This window comes from Nelumbo nucifera, chromosome 4 (genome assembly GCF_055504915.1).
Source record: "Nelumbo nucifera cultivar China Antique chromosome 4, China Antique-T2T, whole genome shotgun sequence".
Lineage (NCBI taxonomy): Eukaryota > Viridiplantae > Streptophyta > Magnoliopsida > Proteales > Nelumbonaceae > Nelumbo > Nelumbo nucifera.
This window is the reverse complement of record NC_142652.1, coordinates 62,921,435-62,944,731: the sequence shown is the minus strand read 5'-3', so window position 1 is coordinate 62,944,731 and position 23,297 is coordinate 62,921,435. Positions and strand designations below refer to the sequence as shown.

Here is a 23,297-nt window from a genome sequence, read left to right as displayed (position 1 = left end):
TATCCATGATATCCTTGGATACTTCGATCTTATCGAATACTCTGTACAGGTTTGTCTAAAGAGGCTAAGATATAACACCGGGAAAGAGAGTTCTTCTCCTCCCATTCTTGATATTCCTTCTTACTAGCCTCGGAAGCCCTATCACCCGGATGTTCCGGTGAAAGGTTTATGGCTACCTTGTCCAATTTCTTAGATGTTAGCACTAGCATAAGGTTACGGAACCAATCAGCATAATTGGGTCCCTTAAGCTTTTTATCATCCAACAGTTTGGCAAATTGTTCATTTGCCATTTTTGATAAAAGGAAAAATATAGTCCACAACTAAAAATTGATTCATGTTATTTACATAGAATGGGCTTTTATCTATATTCCATTTCCATTTCTTCATCTCTAAAATTTCCCTCCCATCTCAGTGACGGATATATGGTTATGTCTCTAGAAATTTAGGAAATCACATAACTACATGGAGCCAAGTGTTTCAACTATAAAACCACACCACTTTTTGTAAAAGATCATATCCGCTCATTTTATGAGCTTTCCCTTTGGCCTCTGTCAGACAAGGTCCATTGTCATTTAGGTTAAACATTTCTGTCCAATAAGTGCTGACCCGTCATATTCGTGGACCCCAAGGTACTTTGAGAGAGTCTTCCATTTTATGATAGGCCCCTCCCACATCGGTCCATGGTGCCCCTATTATCTTATGAAGCAATCAAACAGATTGGATCAGTAAATGGATAGCCCAATTTTATGGTGCATCTCTTCATTACTAACATAACCCATCTTCATGCTAATGACGAAAGGCCTTTAAAGAATTCATCATATGAATTTTCCTATTACATGCACTTATATATCTGGAGGGAACAAGTTGAAACATCCCTAGATCTGATTTAGGTCAAACCAAAGTGGCTCCCACTAACTTTCGTAAAGTCAGATTCAAATGGGCCCAAAATGGGCTAGGGTTCCGCATGGTTCTTAAGAGATGAGAGATCCATCCTATGGACACCAAAAGATTGCGGAATAAAGGGGCGAATTTCAAAAATTTTTCTCTCCCTTCAACTGGAAATCACATTCCCTATTTAGAAAATCATATTTTCAAGGATCATTCTTGAACCTTGAACTGAATCAGATCTGAACCAAAATGAGTAGGAGAGAATTATACCTGATACGGAGAAGTAGTATCTCCCCACGGAGGTGTTCACGCCCAAGGAAGGATCCAAAAGCTGCTCCCACTAAAGATGGTGCAGTGCAGGATGGAGCAGAATCAGCAGTGTTCTTCTCCAAAAACTCTGTCCTTCGCAAGAATCAACAGAATGGTACATGAGCACAGATTCCTTTCAATCCTTTATTAAAGAACTGATGTCAAGATCCAATCTTGACTTCTTCCACAACTAGAGATCGAACTGGCAAACAAGGCGGCAAGAACAGGAAGGCGGCAAGAGAGTATTCGCAGGGTGCAGAATTCTCTCTTCTTGTTTTCAGCACTAAAGGAAATCTGATGTGTGTCTCTTAGGCTGCCGCCCCTTCTCTTTAGGTGATAGGGATAAACCCTTATCTTTTCTGCAGATCAGATTAGCTTTTCCCTAATCACATTAGGAGGTTTCTAGATCTGAATCATATTTAAGACCCTATCCTATCTACTAATCCATCTCAAAATTCGCCCATTTAATTAACTAAATGAATAGCCCAGTTTGAAATGGGCTTTAGGCCCATTAAGCTTATGTGCTCACTTATCCTTCCTAACTGTTGCCTAATTGGGCTTCCTTGTATGGTGTGGGACCCAAGCATTGATCTACACATCAGCCACATGGGTTCGGCCCAGCCTTTGTTACAAGGCCTGGCCGAATACACTGTTAAAGACAGTGCACCCCTTGAAACCCATCGAATGGGGTCTATTGGCCCAACACTTACCCTAAGTGGTCCCTGGGCCAAGCCACCTTGTAACACCTAGGGACTGTGGGCAGATGCAAGATTAGCCCATCAGGTATAGTCTTACACTTAACCTCTCAGCCCATAATGATCATACACTGCCCGACAACGGCGGCTGGTCTTGGATTCCAACTTGTCTGCACTCGTTCTTTTAACGTGTGCTGGACAACCCCAAATCTTCAAATGTTTGACACGTGGTTTCTTTCCGGTCCAAAGTTCATATGGAGTATTTGGAACTGATTTGGTTGGAACCCGATTTAGCACGTAAATCGCAGTCTCTAATGCGTGACCCCAAAAGGATGTGGGTAACTCTGAGTGTATGAGAAGCGACCGGACCATATCCAATAAGGTCCTATTCCTCCTCTCTGAAACACCGTTTAGTTGTGGTGTAGCAGGAGGAGCTAATTGTGATACTATCCCAATGTCCTTTAAGTAGTCCCTGAATTCGTCAGAGAGATACTCGACACCTCGATCTGATCGAAGGGCTTTAATTTCTCTCCCTAATTGTTTCTCGACCTCTTGTCTAAACTCTTTGAACTTTTCAAAGGATTTAGATTTGTGTCTCATTAGGTACACGTAACCATATCGTGAAAACTCATCTGTGAAGATGATGAAATACACGTATTGATTTCATGTCCTAACACTCAGAGGACCACATACATCAGTATGTATTAGGTCAAGTGTGCCTGTACATCTTTCAGGCTTACCGTTAAATGGCTGTTTCGTCATCTTGCCTTGTAGGCAAGGCTCACAAGTGGGAAGATCTTCTACAGTTAGAAAATCCAAAAGACCATCCTTTACCAATCTTGTGATTCGGTCAACACCGATGTGGCCAAGTCGGTAATGCCATAGACACGTGGGATTAACTGTATCACGGGCTCTCTTCTTGGGGATTTCAGCTGACGTAGTTTCGGTTTTGTTAGTTTATAGAGAAGGATGTAGAACATAGAGACCGTTCTCTAGTTCCACGTATGTGATGAATCTGTTGTTTTCTTTTAATAGTAATCGTATTACTAAAGAAGACAGAATAACCATCTGCACACAGTTTTGAAACAAAAATCAAATTTCTCCTTAAATTTTGTACATAAAGACAATCTTTCAGTACAATTGTTCATTCTCTAAAAAATAACTCCACGGTTCCCATGGCCGCGGCTGCAATAATTGCATTAGTCCCCAAGTACAGTGTGACTTCTCCTTCACTCAGCCTTCTGCTTACCTTGAACCCCTGCAGTGAGTTACACGCATGAGTTGAAGCCCGGAGTCAATACCCCAGGATGCAGAAACTACCAATAAATTTGTTTCTATAACACAAGTTTCGAAGTGACCTTTCTTGGATTCCAGGTAGGCAGGACAATTCCTTTTCCAGTGGCCGGTCTTCTTGCAGAAGTGACAGGCATCCGATGCTTTGTCTTTCTTCTGCTTCTTGCTCTTAGTGGTTTTCTTCTGAGGCTTCTTTGCCTTCCTCTTTCTCTTGCCTGTCTTGCCAGCTTCAACAAGCATGGCTACAGGTTCATCCTTTCTAATCACTTCTTCAGCTCTTTGCAACATATTGCTGAGCTCTTGCAAGTGACATTCAGCTTGTTCATGTTATAGTTCATGATGAACGGATTAAAGGAAGGAGGCAAAGAATTAAGGATAGCATCTATCTGGGTTGTAAGGTCCAACCCAGATCCAAGAGCCTCCAGTTCGTTGATGTATCCCATCATCCGAAGACAATGGTCGTGAACTTGTTGACCCTTGGACATTTGTGCGGTCATGAACTGTTTCAAGACCTTTGTCGAGTACAACCATTCTGCTCTTCATACATTGTCCTGAGACTGTCCAATATGTCTTTGGCAAGTTGGATCTGATCGAATTGCCTCTGTATCGGGTTGTCCAAGGAGGCAATGATGTAACACCGAGCAAGCGAGTTTTTCTCCTCCCATTCTTGATAGTCTCTCCTTCGGGCCTCAGAAGCCCGATCACCTGGACGCTCCGGGGTAGGATTCTTTGCCACTTTGTCCAGCTTTTCAGAAGCTAGGACCAGCATCAGGTTCCTGTACCAGTCAACATAGTTTGGCCCTTCAACTTGTTGTCATCAAGCAGTTTTGCAAATGATCCATTTGCCATTTTCTGATAAAAGAGCAAACATCAGTCCACAACCTAATTTGATTCATGTTCATTTCATAGATATGGATTTTAATCTACGTTCCATTTCCATTTATTCGTCTCTGAGATTTCCCTCCTTTCTCAGTGACGGAGACCACAGGTTGTCTCTGGAAATGTGGGAAACCACATAGGGTGCATGGAGCCAACTGTTTCAGCTACATAACCCCACCACCTTTCTGTGAAGGATCATATCCACTCATCATATGAGTTTTCCCTTTGGCCTTTGTCAGACAAGGTTCAGAGCCATTTTCGGGTAAACCTTTCTGTCCAGTGAGTGCTTACCCATCATATTCGTGAACGCCAATGTACCGTGAGAGAGTTCCCATTTTCTGGTGAAGCCTCTCCCACATCGGTCTATAACGCCCCTATCATCTTATGAAACACTCAGATAAGCCCAACAGCAAATGGATAGCCCATTTTCTGGTGCATTTCCTCATTATTGAAGGACCCATCCTCATGCTAATGATGGAAGGCCTTTAGAGAGTTCATGATATGAATCTCCCTATCACATGCACTTATATTAGCTGGAGGGAATAGTTAATTACGCCCTAGTTCTCATTTTAGGTCAAACCAAAGTGGCTCCCACTGACTTTCATAAAGCCAGATTTCGGGGGGGCCCAACACAAAAGGGGCTGATCCTGTCACTATGATCACCCACTCAGATGAATTCTTGGACTGTCCCAACATACCCAGGTTTTGATTGGTACATCAAAGACAGCCCAATCCAACACCTAGTGTAGTATCATAATCGAGTGTAGGACAAATCTCCCCAGACTTACCCAATGGCTGTGAACATTCTAAACTAACACAAGTCTCATTAAGTGTCCAGTTTAAGGGTATTACACAGAAATACACCATAGGAACATGAATCAAATGTGCAAGTTTGATAATCAAAACAGCAAGAAAAAATAATCATGGGGCTATAGTGTGATGATCTTGCACAATTTGCAAACCTACAAGAAAAATATTAATCTAAGATTCGATTTTTGCAAATCGCGGATTGCAGATCTTGTATATGCAAAAATTCATCTTCTCCTCTACGTGTTCCAGCACTTCTTTCAATTTAAAAACATAGAAAACCATAATTTTTCTATTAATTACAGAAGCATAAGATCAAATCCTATACATTTTGTCTAGAAAATAAAAAAAAAATATTTATAGACCAAATTGCATAGAATAAAAGCAGGGTGCGCAAATCTTGGCGCGATAAAAAGATTTTGATCTCCATCACACATATAGCCCAAAAATTCAAGAAACAATCACAAAACCATTCCATAATTATAACAGAATAACAAAGAATTAATTTTCAGATCATACACCCAAAAACTGAGAACAAAATTCCCAAAAAACTGTCAGTTTGTGCAAATCGAGTAGAACAATTTCTGCCCATTTGCGTAGATTTGAATCTGGTCTAAATTTAGTTCAAGACTTGAACCTGGCTCTGATACAACTAAAGGGAAGGGAGATCCATCATATGGATGGCCGAACCATGCAAGGTGGCTGGGCAAAATTTTAAAAATTTTCTTCCTCCCTTTCGGGAATCGTATTTCCTATTTTAGAAAAACTACATTTTTCAAGGTTAGTTCTTAAAACAAATCAGACCAAATCTGTAACCAAAGGAGGGAGGGATATACCTGATACAAAATCCACAAAGTAGCTCCCAACTTAGGTGTTCACACCCAAAGAGGTCACCAAATCCTGCCTTCACTAAATATGACACAGCTTAGGACGAAACAGGATCAGCAAAGTAGTTCTTCAGCAAGAACTGCAATCCTTCAACAAGGATCACGCAAGGGAGTGTGAGCACAACTTCAGATCCGATTTTTCTAGCAAAAATCAGAATCAAGATAGAATCTTGATCAGTCCAAGACTACAGTGATCGAACAGGGAAGGGTGGCAAGGGTTCTTTGATCCAAATCTATATTTGGATCTGAACTCTTAAGTGGATAAGACTTATCTTATCCTCTTGCCGATCCATATCTAGATCTAAGCCCAAATTCGCCCACTTTTAATTAATATCATCAACCCAGTTCGCAAAGGGCTTTAGTCCCATTAAGCTATCAGGCTCTCTTTGTATGGTGTAGGATCCTAACATTCATCTCCACAAAAGCCATATGCGTTCAGCCTAACCTCTGTTACAAGGCCTGGCCGAATTCATTGTTGAACACAGTGAACGCCTGAGCCCATCAGTATGGACTCTTAGCAGGCCCAACATTTAAACTAAATGGTCCTTGGGTGTAGCCACCTTATGAAGGTCCAAGGACTACGGACTTAAGTGAAATTAGCCCATCAGGTAAAAGCCCTAAATGGTTTTACACTTAACCTCTCAGCCCATAATGATCAAACACTGCTCGACAAGAAAGGACCTCTCCCTTGGCTGCAAGGTACAGTGTCGCACTATCTACTCAGGATGGATCCCAGGAATTAAAATCATGGCAAACATTTTTCATAAATCATAATATATATATATATATATAAATATATTTTGCAAAACAAATCTCAAACACGTTTGAAATCCACTACCGGCAGTTTAGGTTTCCATCAAAGAGAGTATTGTCCCCAATCATTCACTTTGTCCGACAAAGGGGCTGATTCTGTCACTATGATCACCCACTCAGATGAATTCTCAAACTACCCCAACATATGCAGGTTTTGACCCCCGCTAAGGATCTCATTGATTGGCATATTTGAAGGGATGAGGGATCCATCGTATGGACGCCCAAATCTTGCGGAATATAGGGGCGAATTTCAAAAATTTTTCTCTCCCTTCAACTGGGAATCGCATTCCCTATTTAGAGGATCAATCCTGAACCATAAACTGAACCAAATCTGAACCAAAATAAGTAGGAGAGGATTATACCTGATACGGAGAAATAATATCTCCCAACAAATGTGTTCACGCCCAAGGAAGGATCCAAAGACTGCTCCCACTGAATATGGCGCAGTGTAGGATGGAGCAGAATTAACAATGTTCTTCTCCAAGAACTCTGTCCTTCGCAAGAAACAACAGGATGGCACGTGAGCACAACTTCCAATCAATTCTTTCACAAAGAACTGATATCAAGATCGAATCATGACTTCTCCCACAGAGTTGGAGATCAAACTGGATGTCTGGCGGTTTTTGGAAGGAGGCGGCAAGAAAGATTTTCGCAGGGATTGTAGAAATCTTTCTTCTATGATTTCAGCTTTGAAGAGAATGTGAGTATCTGTTTCTAAAGGATGCCACCCCCTCCTTCTTTTGTAATCCCAAAAGATCAGCTCCTAATCCAATTTAGGAGCTTCTGATCCAAATCATTGATTTGGATCAAACATCCTTTTAGATGATAAGGATAAACCCTTATCTTATCTGCAGATTAGATCAGCCCTCTCCTAATCTCATTAGGAGGTTTCTAGATCTGAATCATATTCAGATCTGGACTCTCTGAGTGGATAGGGTTAATACCCTATCCTATCTGTTAATCCATCTCAGAATTCACCCATATTTAACTTATTAAATAAATCCAGTTCGAAATGGGATTTAGGCCCATTATGCTTGTGTGCTCACTTATCCTTCATAACTGCTGCCCAGTTGGGCTTCCTTGTATGGCGTGGGACCCAAGCATTGATCTACACATCAGCCGCATGGGTTCAGCCCAGCCTTTGTTACAAGGCCTGGCCGAATACACTGTTATGGACAGTGCACCCCATGAAACCCATCAAATGGGCTCTATGGTACCAACACTTACCCTAAGTGGTCCCTGGGCCAAGCCACCTTGTAACACCCAGGGACTGTGGGCAGATGCAAGATTAACCCATCAGTTATTACCCTCAATGGTCTTACACTTAACCTCCCAGCCCATAATGATCAAACACTGCCTGACAAGAGGGGACCTCTCCCTCGGCTGCAAGGAACAGTGTTGCACTCTCTATTTATATGGATCCCAGAAATTAAAACCTTTTGCAAACATTTTAGAAACGATAATATATATACTTTTATATCTCATATAAAATATACTATGCAAAACAAATCTCAACGATTGAAATCGGCTGCCAGCAGTCTTGGTTTCCATCAGTGAGAGTGCATCCCCGATCATTACCTTTGTCCGACAAAAGGGCTGATCCTGTCACTATGATCACCCACTTAGATGAATTCTCAGACTGTCCCATCAAAGACAGCCCAATCCGACACCGAGTGCAGTATCATAATCGAGTCTAGAGGTCGGGTGTAACTTTCTAGTTTTGCCCATCAATCTCCACGGTTCAGGGCAATATTGGAAATCTGGTCCAGTTCAAAGATTCAATTAATCCTACACTGTATGTGCCTAGAGTCTCACCCTGGCAGCTGAGACAGGCCACCCCAACTGACTTTGTGGCACAACAATGTCAACCTTATTAGGATAGGTCTCCTCAGACCGACCCACTGACTGTGAACATTCTAAACTAACACGAGTCTCATTAAGTGTCCAATTTAAGGGTATTACAGAGAAACATACCAAGGGAACATGAATCAAATATGCACTTTTATTCATTTACAATAAACTCATAAAGTACATCATTCTGATTGAAGCTGAGGGCATACAAAACTGTCCAACAACTCCCACTTGCACTTATGTTCAATCAGGTACAAGCCGGAGTCCCATGCTTTCCACGTGTTTCTCAAACACTTTCTGTGATAGTAGCTTCGTTAATGGGACTGCTACAGTTTCCACTGACACTACCTTTTGAATCAGGACATCCCCTCTACCAACAATCTCCCATAGTACATGGTACTTCCTCTCAATGTGCTTCGACTTCGAGTGGGCTCGTGGCTCCTTAGCCTGAGCAATGGCTCCATTGTTGTCACACAACAACGGGATGGGTAATGTGCTGGATGGAAATACTCCCAACACGTGAACGAACTTCTTCTTCCACACGGCTTCTTTGGCAGCCTCACTTGTGGCAATGTACTCGGCCTCGGTCGTGGAGTCTGCAGTGGACCCCTGTTTGTTGCTTTAGGCCCATTAAGCTATCAGGCTCTCTTCCCTTTTAATTTCCTGGCTGTTTGGCTCTCTTTGTATTGTGTGGGACTGATGAAACCAAAAAGAACCCTATTTTTATCCCCTAATATTCACACTTTTACACTTATTTAGCACTTAAATGGACTCATTACTCTTGTATTTTGATTCAGGGCAATAAAGAAGGCAGTTGGAAGGAAACAGGCCAATTCGGATGATTTTGTACAGTTTCAGCGACAGTCAGTGATCTGGGCCTAACTCACAATTCCGGACTCCGAATTGGGCAATTCAAGAAGCGAGAAAAGCCCACAACTTTTATGTTTAGGGTTTTGACTGATTCGGTCCGCATCGAGTACGAAACCAGGCCCAAAGTCAGAGCAAGTTCGCAGCCAGGCCCATTTAACAGCTGAAGCCCAACTCGCAGAAGAACCTGGAAGCAGCCCAAGTAGCAGAGAAGCCCAACTCAGATACAAGAGTCTAGAGTTTTAATTTGAATGTAATCTCCCAAGAGGGAGAGAGTCTTATTAGATCTAAACTTTGAATGTAATCCTATAAGGATAAGAAGGTTGGGGATTAGATAAGAGATAGGATAGGATTAGTTTAAAGAAGATCAAGACTCCCTAAAGATAAGATGATCTCCTAGAAGGAGTTGGAAAATAGCCCTCTCCTTTGGCTATATAAAGAGCGGGGCGAACCAGCTCTAACATCACTCTCAGATCCAAGAGATCATCAAGGAGACCAAGAAGCTCAAGAAGGTAGTTCGGCTATGGAGAAGCAAAGCATGGAGATTGCGCAGATCATGAGTAGCTAAGCTTCTTTTTCTATTTCAAGGGGGGAGGTTCGATTATGTCATTGTGAGGTTCTGTAGTTAATTTATTTTCTTTCTTTTTAATTCAAGTATTCATTGATTCTTGTGCATATCTTTATTAGATGTTGATGTTAGTTAGTTTGACAAACTGAATTAATGTTGATTTTCTTACTGCTATCCATGATTTCGGTGAACCGTAATTGTCACGAATAATGGTACAAGTAGCAATTAGGTTGATATCTTTTCGGGTCAATTGTTCGTGACAGCCTTTGACCAATGTTTTAACATGGTTCAACCTAAAGAAATCAATGGAACAAGATTCAGTAATTGCAACTATCTCAATTATTGTCATTTTGGTTTAACTATTTTCACAAATCTTAATGCTATCACTGTTTAACATGGAACGCTATCGTACCCACTTGAGTGGTGATAAGGGTTGATCGAATGCTGGGTTTGGTCAACTGAATTAGGAAAACACAAGGTTTATTATGGCTATCCTAATAAATCTAAGGTTAAATGCTTGAATGGCAAGAATGCTGAAATTTACCTAGGATCGATGGCCAATCGATTCAACCCGAACCCTTGAACCAGAATTCGGTAAGACTGATTTTCTCTTGTTTGTTTAGTTTGTTATTGCTTTCTTATTCTTTTAATTTTAGTTATTAAGTTTTCCCACTCAATTATATTATCCATTCGGCTAAGAGATGTTTAGCTCCCTATGGGATTCGACCTAGTACCACTTTTACTACAAATATTTTATTGTGGGACTAGTATTAATTTTGAGGGCTTCGACAACCCATCAAAATTTTGGCATCGTTGCCGGGGAGCAACGTTAATTTCTTAGGTATTACCTTCTTTTGTTAATCTTCTTGTTTATGACTCACGCTTCTCAACGAGGTGAACTTCAGTACAAACCCCGAAATTGAGAGGACCACCCATCGTTTAAGAAAGGAGGCGTAGCAAAGGAATGATCGTTCACCTAAAAGGGTGAACTCAGATTTCGATCTACCCACTTATGATTTTCCCATCTTCGAAGAAGTAGAAAGAATGGCTGACAGAGAGATGACATTAAGGGAGTTGGCTGCACCAATTATGAACCAACATCCCTTATGCATCATGTACCCCATTCTTGAGGTAGCCTTTGAACTCAAATCTGGTTTGATTCAATTATTGCCTCTATTTCATGGTTTCCCAGGTGAGGACCCTCACAAACATCTAAAGGAATTTCATGTCGTATGTTCAAGCTTGAAACCCCACGGTATGACCGAGGACTAGGTAAAACTCATAGCCTTTCCATTTACTTTAAGAGATAAAGTAAAGGATTGGTTGTATATTCTCCCTCTCGGTTCTGTACGCACATCGGATGAAATGAATAGGATATTTTTAGATAAATATTTTCCTGCGTCCTGGGCTGCGAATATAAGAAAAAAAATATGTGGAGTTCGACAGTTTGGTTGTGAGACATTATATGAATATTGGGAAAGGTTTAAGCAACTTGTTGCTAGTTGTCCCCACCACCAAATTCCTGAACAATTGTTAATCCAATACTTCTATGAAGGGCTTCAGCCCATGGATAGAAGTATGGTCGATGCAGCCAGTGGAGGAGCTCTAGTTAACAAGACACCTGAAGCGGCCAGGGAATTAATCTCCCATATGGCCGAAAATTCTCAGCAATTCGGTACAAGGACATAAGGTACCATTAGAAGGGTTAACGAGGTAAGCCATGCAAATTTAGAAAACCAGATTTTTGATTTAACTCCTTTGGTTAAGCAGCTTGCAGCAGGACAGTTACAAATTGCCAGGGTGTGTGGTATCTGTTCGATCCCTGGACATCCTACGGACATGTGTCCATCATTACAAGATGGCCTGATGTAGCAAGTCAATGCCGTGGGAGGATTCCCGGGCCAGCCCAATGAAAGTTTGATCCTTACTCCAATCATTACAATCCGGGGTGGAGAGATCATCCAAACTTAAGCTACGGGACCCAAGGAGGACAGCAAAAATATCAGCCCCAATTTTTCAATCGACAGCCCTAGCTTTCAACATCCATCACAGCGCAAAGCCAACCCCCGAATTCAGGTATGTCTTTGGATGATGTAGTTAAGGCTCTCGCTACTAATACTCAGCAATTTCAGCAGGAAACGAGAGCTAGCATTCAGAATTTGGGGAACCAAATTAGCCAACTTGCCACTTCCATCAGCAAGTTGGAGGCGTAGAACTCCGAGAAACTACCCTCACAAACGGTAGTTAATCCGAAAGAGAAAGCAAGTGCGGTGGTGTTGAGAAGCGGAAGAGAGTTGCAGTCCCAACCAAGTTCACCATCGAAGGCAGCCAAAGAAGAGGAAGGACAAGGGTCAAACAACAGCCCCATTGAGGTAAAATCAGACCCCCATCTCCCTAAGGTTACTAATGTTGTACCACCTTTTCCTAGTAGGTTGGCAAGTTCAAAGAAAGAGGAATACGAACAAGAAGTGTTAGAAACCTTCAGGAAGGTGGAGATCAACATTCCCTTGCTAGATACAATAAAATAAATCCCTAAATATGCAAAATTTTTGAAAGAGTTATGCACGAACAAGAGGAGGCTGCGAATTGATGAAAAGGTAAAAAAGTGGGAGAGAACGTTTCAGCCGTGATCAAGAGGACCCTACCAGAAAAGCATGCTGATCCAGGTATGTTTACCCTACCCTGTGTGATTGGCAATAAACGAATCGAGCGTGCCATGCTGGACTTAGGTGCATCTATTAATGTCATGCCATACTCGATTTACTGTGCATTAAGACTAGGTCCTTTAAAAGAGACTAGAGTTGTTATTCAATTGGCTGATCGTTCTAATGCATACCCAGAAGGGATTGTTGAGGATGTATTAGTGCAGGTTAACGATTTGATCTTTCCAACTGATTTTTACATCCTGAAGATGGAAGAAGACACAACCACGAGTTCAGCCCCACTTCTATTAGGTCGGCCGTTCATAAAAACGGCCAAGACCAAAATAGATGTGGACGAGTGTACCCTCTCTGTCGAGTTTGACGGAGAGAATGTAAAATTTAATATTTTTGATGCAATGAAATATCCTAGTGAGTGTCATTCAATCTGCTCTATTGATACTATCGATTTGATTGTGCAGGATGTCTTTGGAGAGGAGGACATGGACGATGAGGTGGACTATAAGGCACAATCAGACAGGGAGGAGGAGATTGATGCATCCTATGATACTCTGGAACCTGAGCAGGAGGTAAGTACTTCTGATGTTCAATCGAAGGTTTCTCTCACAAGGCTGCTGCCCTCTGTTTTGCAGGCTCCGGAGCTAGAACTAAAGACCCTACCTGATCACCTATAATATGCCTACTTGGGCGAAAAAGAGACACTGCCTGTGATCATTGCAAAAGGGTTGACTGAGGAGCAAGAGGAGAGGCTCATCAAAGTCCTAAAGGACCATAAGGAGGTGATTGGCTGGACCCTAGCCGACATAAAAGGGGTCAGCCCCTCGATTTGCATGCATAGGATCCTTTTGGAAGATGATGCCAAACCGGTTAGAGAACCACAAAGGAAACTCAACCCGGTAGTGAAAGAGGTAGTAATGAAAGAGGTGCTTAAACTGTTAGATGAAGGGATAATTTATCCAATTTCAGACAGCAAATGGGTAAGTCCTATTCATGTTGTGCCTAAGAAAACTAGGATGACTGTAGTAAAAAATAAAAATAATGAACTAATTCCCATGAGGGTACAAGGTGGATGGCGAATGGTAATAGATTTTCAAAAACTCAACTTGGCCACTCGAAAGGACCATTTTCCCCTACCCTTCATTGATCAGATGTAGAAAGGCTGGCAGGTAAGGCTTTCTTCTGTTTTCTCGATGGATTCTCCGGGTATTATTAGATTGTTATTGCGCAAGAGGACCAAGAGAAAATGACATTCACTTGTCCATTTGGCACCTTCGCCTACAGACAAATGCCCTTTGGTTTGTGTAACGCTCCGGGCACCTTTCAAAGATGCATGATGAGCATGTTTTCTGATTTTATTGAAAAATGCATTGAAGTGTTCATGGATGATTTTACTGGTTATGGTGATTCGTTTAATGACTGCTTGAATAGTTTAAGTAAAATTCTGAATAGGTGTGTGGAAACAAATCTTGTCTTAAACTATGAAAAATGTCATTTTATGGTGACGGAGGGTATTGTGTTGGGACATGTAGTTTCAGCCAGAGGAATAGAAGTCGACAAGGCAAAAATTGATTTAATTGTGAGTTTACCTTACCCTACAAATGTTAGCGAGGTTCGTTCTTTTCTTGGACATGTAGGCTTTTATCGTAGGTTCATCAAAGATTTTTCAAAAATTGCCCTGCCATTGTCCAGTTTGTTGCAAAAAGATGTGCCTTTCAAATTTGATGATAAGTGCAAGGAAGCATTTAACAAGCTTAAAAATTTATTAACCATTGCACCCATCATTCAACCACCCGATTGGAACTTGCCTTTTGAGATCATGACGGATGCAAGCAATTATGCAGTAGGGGTTGTTCTAGGGCAGCGAATAAATGGGAAGAGCCATGTTATTCACTATGCTTCCAAAATGATGAATGTTGCACAGAACAATTACACAACCACTGAAAAAGAGCTATTAGCTATTGTGTTTGCTTTAGACAAATTTAGGTCATATTTGCTTGGCTCTAAAGTGATTGTTTTTTCTGACCATGCAGCTTTGAGATACCTACTAGCAAAGAAGGAGTCGAAACCGAGGCTGATAAGGTGGATACTCTTGCTCCAAGAGTTCGATCTAGAAATCAAGGATCGAAGGGGAGCTGAAATTCGGTGGTTGATCACCTAAGTCGGTTGGTGAAAGACGAGGACTCCTCTCCCATCTGTGAGTTGTTTCCTGATGAGCAGTTGTTCCACATGAGAAGTATGACTCCATGGTATGCTGACATTGTGAATTACTTGGTCATGGGAATTTTGTCTAATGACCTTAGCAGACCCATAAAGAATAAAATCAAGTATGAGACGAAATATTATGTATGGGATGAACCCTACCTATGGAAATTTTGTTCTAACCAAATGATTAGGAGATGTGTCCCTGAGGTGGAGCAGATGTCGATTCTAAGGTTTTGTCATAATTATGCTTGTGGGGGCCATTTTGGGCCAAAGAGGACTGCTCGAAAAGTCTTGGATAGTGGGCTGTATTGGGCTACCCTATTTAGAGATGCCTACTTGTCTTGTAAAAACTGTGAAAGATGTCAACAAACAAGTACACTATCTCGCAGGAATGAGATGCCCCAAACCCCCATTCTTATATGTGAAATATTTGATGTTTGGGGCATTGATTTCATGGGACCCTTTCCCCCCTCTTGTGGTTTTTCTTACATACTTTTGGCAGTCGATTATGTCTCAAAATGGGTGGAAGCCAAAGCCACCAAAACTGATGATTCTAAATGTGTTGCAGGGTTTATAAAGTCTAACATCTTCAGTAGGTTTGGCATTCCTCGAGCCATCATAAGCGATCAAGGGACCCATTTTTGCAATAGAACAGTTGAAGCCTTGTTGAGAAGATATGGGGTGCATCACCAAATTGCCACTGCTTATCACCCCCAGACTAACGGGCAAGCTGAAATTTCCAATAGAGAGGTAAAGTCCATCTTGGAAAAGATGGTGAATCCAGGAATGAAGGATTGGAACCTACGTCTAGATGATGCTCTCTGGGCATATTGGACAGCTTACAAGACCCCAATAGGTATGTCCCCTTACAGGTTAATTTTTGACAAATCTTGCCACTTGCTGGTGGAAATTGAACATAGGGCCTATTGGGCAATCAAGTAATGCAATATGAATATGGAAGAAGCAGGGAAAGAAAGGAAGCTTCAGTTGCAAGAGCTGGAAGAGTTGAGGTTAGAGGCATACGAGAATTCGAAAATCTACAAAGAAAAGGCCAAATCGTTCCATGACAATGCACTCTTAAGAAAACAATTTAAAATTGAACAAAAGGTCTTATCGTATAATTCTCGACTTCAACTCATGCCAAGTAAGCTGCATTCTAGGTGGATGGGTCCGTTTACTGTGACTAATGTTTTTCCCTATGGTGCAGTAGAGATCAAAAGTCTCGACACATGTAAGATCTTCAAGGTGAATGGACACCGATTGAAGTTGTTCCACGAGGATGCAAATGTCCCCTCTACGGTATGTTAGACAGTTTTGTATGCCCTTAGCTTCAATCAATGAAGTACTTGACTGATTCGGTCCGCATCGAGTATGAAACCTGGCCCAAAGTCGGAGCAAGTTCGCAGACAGGCCCATTTAACAGCTGAAGCCCAACTTGCAGAAGAACCTGGAAGCAACCCAAGTAGCAGAGACCCAACTCGGATGCAAGAGTCTAGAGTCCTAATTCGAATGTAATCTCCCAAGAGGAAGAGAGTCTTATTAGATCTAAACTTTGAATGTAATCCTATAAGGATAAGAAGGTTGGGAATTAGATAAGAGATAGGATAGGATTAGTTCAAAGAAGTTCAAGACTCCCTAAAGATAAGATGATCTACTAGAAGGAGTTGGAAAATAGCCCTCTCCTTTGGCTATATAAAGAGGGGGGCGAACCAGCTCTAGCATCACTCTCAGATCCAAGAGATCATCAAGAAGACCAAGAATCTCAAGAAGGCAGTTCGACTATGGAGAAGCAAAGTATGGAGATTGCGTAGATCATGAGTAGCTAAGCTTCTTTTTCTGGTTCAAGGGGGGAGGTTCGATTGTGTCATTGTGAGGTTCTGTAGTTAATTTATTTTCTTGCTTTTTAATTCAAGTATTCATTGATTCTTGTGCATATCTTTATTGGATGTTGATGTTAATTAGTTTGACAAACTGAATTAATGTTGATTTTCCTACTGATATCCATGATTTCAGTGATCCGTAATTGTCACGAATAATGGTACAAGTAGCAATTAAGTTGATATCTTTTTGGGTCAATTGTTCATGACAGCCTTTGACCAATGTTTTAACATGGTTCAACCTAAAGAAATCGATGGAACAAGATTCAGTAATTGCAGCTATCTCAATTATTGTCATTTCGGTTTAACTATTTTCACAAATCTTAATGCTATCACTGTTTAACATGGAACGCTATTGTACCTAGTTGAGTGGTGATAAGGGTTGATCGAATGCTGGGTTTGGTCAACTGAATTAGGAAAACACAAGGTTTATTATGGCTATCCTAATAAATCTACGGTTAAATGCTTGAATGGCAAGAATGCTGAAATTTACCTAGGATCGATGGCCAATCGATTCAACCCAAACCCTTGAACCAGAATTCGGTAAGATTGATTTTCTCTTGTTTGTTTAGTTTGTTATTGCTTTCTTATTCTTTTAATTTTAGTTATTAAATTTTCCCACTCAATTATATTTTCCATTCGGCTAAGAGATTATTGTTTAGCTCCCTGTGGGATTCGACCTAGTACCACTTTTACTACAAATATTTTATTGTGGGACTAGTATTAATTTTGTGGGCTTTTGACAACCCGTCAGGGACCCTAACATTTATCTCCACAAAAGCCACATGGGTTCAGCCTAGCCTCTGTTACAAGGCCTAGCCGAATTGATTGTTGAACACAGTGAACGCTTGAGCTCATCAGTAGGGACTCTTAGCAGGCCCAACATTTAAACTAAATGGTCTTTGGGTGTAGCCACCTTATGAAGGTCCAAGGATTATGGACTTAAGTGAGATTAGCTCATCAGGAAAAAGCCCTAAATGGTCTTACACTTAACCTCTCATCCCATAATGATCAAACACTAATCGACAAGAGAGGACCTCTCCCTCGGCTGCAAGCTACAATGTCACACTATCTACTCAGGACGGATCCCAGGAATTAAAATCTTTGCAAACCTTTTTCATAAAACATAATATATATATATAAATGTATTTTGCAAAACAAATCTCAAACACATTTTAAATCCACTACCGGCAGTTTAGGTTTCCATCAAAGAGAGTGTTGTCCCCGATCATTCACTTTGTCCGACAAAGGGGCTGATTCTGTCACTATGATCACCCACTCAGATGAATTCTCAAACTGCCACAACATATGCAGGTTTTGACCCCCGCTAAGGATCTCATTGATTGGCATATTAAAGAAAGCCCAATACAACACCTAGTGTAGTACCATAATCGAGTCTAGGGGTTAGGTGTAACTTTCCAGTTTTGCCCATCTGTCTTCAAGGTCCAAGGCATAACTAGAAAATGGTCCATTTCAAAGTTTCAAGGAAACCCACACTACATGTGCTTCGGGACTCACCCTGACAACTGTGACAAGCCACCCCAACCGACTTGGCAGCACATTAGTGTCAGCTTTGGCAGGATAAACCTCCCTAAGTCTATCCAACGGCTGTAAAGATTCTAAACTATCAAAAGTCTCATAAGTGTCTAGTTTAAGGGTATTACACAGAAACACACCAAAAATAACATGAATCAATTTTGTACTTTATTCATTGACAATAAATGTCAAAATATACATCAATCTAATTGGAGCTATGGGCAGACACTGTCTAATAGGTTCTTCTTCATTAAATTATGATCATTATCAATTTAATTTGAAAAATATTTATCATGTTCCTGCCCTAACAAAGAGTTTGATCTTTGTTAGGAGATTTACAAGAGATAACAATTATGTTTTTGAATTCACCCGAATTTCTTTTTATTGAAGGATCGTATGGGGAGAATTTTACTCAAAGGACAGTAGAGATGGACTCTATCAGTTCCCAGGAGCCAATGATGATAGAGAAAATTCAGCCGAAGCTCTTGTTGGAGAAAGAACCTCTTTCCAGGATTGGCATCATTGTTTAGGACATGCATCTTTAAAAGTAGTTAAATCAGTAATTTCTAAATTTGGTTTACCTTATTCAGGACATATGATTGATCTTTTTGTTTGTGAGGCTTGCCAATTAGGCAAGGCACATCGTTTAAATTTGCCAATTTCTTCTAGTAATGTCTCTCAAGCTTTAGAGTTAATTTATTCAGATGTAAGGGGACCCGCCCCAGTTTTGTCTACAAAAGGCTATAAGTACTATGTTTTGTTTATGGATGTTTATTCAAAGTTTTCTTGGATTTATCCTCTTGAAAGGAAATCAAATGTTTTTGATGCTTTCGTTAAAATTTAAGAGACATGCTGAAAATCTATTTTCCACTAAAATTAAGATGTTCCAAAGTGATTAGGGAGGAGAGTTTCAAAAATTATCCCCCTTCTTGGATAGTGAAGGAATTTCACACAGGTTGAGTTGTTCTCATACTCATGAGCAGAATGGAAATGTTGAACGGAAACACCAGCATATTATTGAGTCTACTCTCTCTCTACTGGCATCCTCCTCTCTCCCAAAATCCTTCTAGGTTGAAGTAGCAGAAACTGCAGTGTTTCTTATTAACCGATTGCCTACTCTAACACTTGGTAATCTCTCACCTTATGAAAAGTTATTTGGTCGAAAACCTAATTATTCTATATTACAAAGTTTTGGTTGTCTTTGCTATCCTTTTATTCAACCATATAAAAAACACAAGATGGACTATAAATCTGTTAAATGCATTTTTATTGGATTTCTTCTCATAAAGGGTAAGTGCTATAATCCAGTCACTTCACAAGAAATTATTGCAAGACATGTGGTTTTTGATGAGAAACATTTTTCGGGAATCTCTCAAGAGAGAAATCCTTCTGAACCTCTGAATTCGGCTCCAATCACCATGCTACCTGTTCCTTCAGTCACTGATATGTAGGAGAATGATATCTCTTCTCATGACTCTCCATATCTTGAACAAGGTATAACTGCAAGATCGTCTTCAATTGATACTAATGAATCTTTATCTCATGTTGATAATCAGACAGATCAGCCGCGTCAGAAAACACGATTGATTCAAGAGATTCTAGATGCCGCACCTACTATTCCTCTCTAACTATACGGACACATTCTATGACTACTCATTCCATGAGTTCCCACCATGCGTAGATTGCCACAAGGTATCCTTTACCTGAAGGACTACTTGTAGATGGTAGTTAGAGTGATGCAGAAACAACTTTCTACTCAAGCATCCAAGTCTGTTGACTGGCACACTACTACGGCATCTGAATTTCATGCTCTCATAGAGAATGGAACGTGGTAGCTTGTTCCTTATGATCTGTCTATGAATGTTATTGGCTCTAAGTGGGTTTAAAAAATTAAGAGAAAACCTTATGGCTCTGTGGAATAATACAAAGCCAAACTAGTAGCTCAGGGTTTCTCTCACGTTCCTGGTGTCAACTTCACTGACACTTTCAGCCTTGTTGTTAACCCAGCTACTATCCATACAGTTTTATCTTTGGCCACCTCACAAGGATGGGACATTAGGCAGCTAGATGTTCACAATGCCTTCTTGAATGGATGGTGGGTGTCGAATCCAACCAAAGATAAATATTCTTGCTCTTATTTAATAATCTATAGATAGTGATGAGCAAGGTCATCTCCACAGGGATAGGGTGGATTTATTTCCAAGTAACGAAGTAAGGGGGTTTGTATAGTTTAAGGAAAATAAGAAAATAGCAGAAAATAACAGAAAACAAAGATTAAATTGATGGGAGATGGCTTTCGGTTGAAGGGACAAGTTCAACCTTGATTCTTATCATTGTCGGACAAAGGTAATGATCGGGGATGCACTCTCATTGATGGAAACCAAGACTGCCGGCAGCTGATTTCAACCGTTGAGATTTGTTTTGCAAAGTATATTTTATATGAGATATAAAAGTATATATATTATGGTTTCTAAAATGTTTGCAACAAGGTTTTAATTCCTGGGATCCATATAAGTAGAGAGTGCAACATTGTTCCTTGCAGCCGAGGGAGAGGTGCTCTCTTGTCGGGCAGTGTATGATCATTATGGGCTGAGAGGTTAAGTGTAAGACCATTGAGGATAATGCCTATTGGGCTAATCTTGCATCTGCCCACAGTCCCTGGGTGTTACAAGGTAGCTTGGCCCAGGGACCACTTAGGTTAAGTGTTGGGCCCATAGAGCCCATTTGATGGGTTTCAGGGGGTGCACTGTCCATAACAGTGTATTCGGCCAGGCCTTGTAACAAAGGCTGGGCCGAACCCATGTGGCTGATGTGTAGATCAATTCTTTGGGTCCCACGCCAAACAAGGAAGCCCAACTGGGCAGCAGTTAGGAAGGTTAAGTGAGCACATAAGCTTGATGGGCCTAAAGCCCATTTTGAACTGGGCTATTTTATTTGTTAATAATTGGGCGAATTCTAAGATGGATTAGCAGATAGGATAGGGTTTTGACCCTATCCACTCATAGAGTCCAAATCTGAATGTGATTTAGATCTAGAAACCTCCTAATGAGATTAGGAGAAAGCTAATGTAATCTGCAGATAAGATAAGGGTTTTTATCCCTATCACCTAAAAGGGGTGTTATCCAAATTTGATTTGGACAAGCAGCTCCTAATTGGATTTGGAGCTAATCTTTTAGGTTAACAAAAGGAGGGGGCAGCAGCCTTTAGGAGACACACAATCATATTTTGTTGAGTTCTGAAATCACAAGAAGAGAGAATTCTGCACCCTGCGAATTCTTTCTTGCCGCCTCCTTGTTCTTGCCGCCCTGTTTGGCCAGTTCGATCTCCACTAGTGGGAGAAGTCATGATTTGATCATGACATCAGTTCTTGGAGGAAGAATTGATAGGAAGCTGTGCTCACGTGCCATCCTGCTATTTCTTGCGAAGGACAGAGTTCTTGGAGAAGAACATTGCTGATTCTGCTCCATCCTGCACTGCGCCATCTTCAGTGGGAGTAGATTTTGGATCCTTCCTTGGAAGTGAACACCTCCATTGGGAGATACTGTTTCTCCGTATCAGGTATAATCCTCTCCTACTCTTTTTGGTTCAGATCTGGTTCAGTTTATGGTTCAAGAGTGAACCTTGAAAATATGATTTTCTAAATAAGGAATGCGATTCCCAGTTCAAGGGAGAGAAATTTTTGAAATTCGCCCCTTATTCTGCAATCTTTGGGCGTCCATGGGATGGATCTCTCATCCCTTCAGTAAGTGTTGGGCTCATAGAGCCCATTTGATGGGTTTCAGGGGGTGCACTGTCCATAACAGTGTATTCGGCCAGGCCTTGTAACAAAGGCTGCGCCGAACCCATGTGGCTGATGTGTAGATCAATGCTTGGGTTCCACGCCATACACAGAAGCCCAACTGGGCAGCAGTTAGGAAGGTTAAGTGAGCACATAAGCTTAATGGGCCTAAAGCCCATTTCGAACAGGACTTATTTAATAAGTTAAATATGGGCAATTTCTGAGATGAATCAGCAGATAGGATAGGGTCATAACCTTATCCACTCAGATCTTCCAGATCTGAATATGATTCAGATCTACAAACCTCCTAATGAGATTAGGAGATGGTTGATCTAATCTACAGATAAGATAAGGGTTTATCCTTGTCACCTAAAGAGAGGTCTGATCCAAATAAGATTTGGATCAGCAACTCCTAATTGGATTAGGAGCTGATCCTTTGGGGTTACAAAGAAGGAGGGGGCGGAAGCCTTTAGATAAATCATCAGATAATCAGATCCTCTTAAGTGCTGAAATTACAAAAGAAAGATTTCTGCTATCCCAGCAAAGATCTTTTCTTGCCGCTTCCTTCCTCCAGCCGCCAGACATCCAGTTCGATCTCCAGTTGTGGGAGAAGTCAAGATTCAATCTTGACATCAGTTCTTTGAGAAAGATTTGATTGGAAGCTGTGCTCACGTGCCATCCTGCTGTGTCTTGCGAATGACAGAATTCTTGGAGAAGAATACTACTGATTCTACTCCATCCTGCACTGCGCCATCTTCAGTGGGAGTAGTCTTTGATCCTTCCTTGGGCGTGAACACCTTCATTGGGAGATACTTTTTCTCCGTATCAGGTATAATTTTCTCCTACACCTTTTGGTTCAGATCTGGTTCAGTTTATGGTTCAAGATTGATCCTTGAAAATATGATTTTCAAAATAGGGAATGTGATTCCCAGTTGAAGGGAGAGAAAAATTTTTGAAATTCGCCCCTTATTCCGCAATCTTTGGGCGTCCAAATGATGGATCTCTCAACCCTTCAGGGAATACTTAAAGGACAATGGGATAGTATCACAGTTAGATCCTCCTGCCACACCACAACTTAATGGTGTTTCAGAGAGGAGGAATAGGACCTTATTGGATATGGTCCGACCGCTTCTCATACACTCAGAGTTACCCACATCCTTTTGGGGTTATGCATTAGAGACTGCGTTCTATGTGCTGAATCGGGTTCCAACCAAATCGGTTCCGAACACTCCATATGAACTTTGGACAAGAAAGAAACCAAGTGTCAAACACTTGAAGATTTGGGGTTGTCCAGCACATGTTAAAAGAACGAGTGCAGACAAGTTGGAATCCAAGACCAGTCGTTGCCTATTTGTAGGCTATCCAAAAGGCTCTGTAGGTTACCTAT

General features: G+C 41.1%; 1 pseudogene; it reads left to right on the top strand.

The window, feature by feature from the left end:
- Window positions 1–14,012: 14,012 nt before the first annotated feature.
- LOC148800608 (uncharacterized) overlaps window positions 14,013–23,297 on the top strand; it is a 35,243-nt pseudogene continuing 25,958 nt past the window's right edge.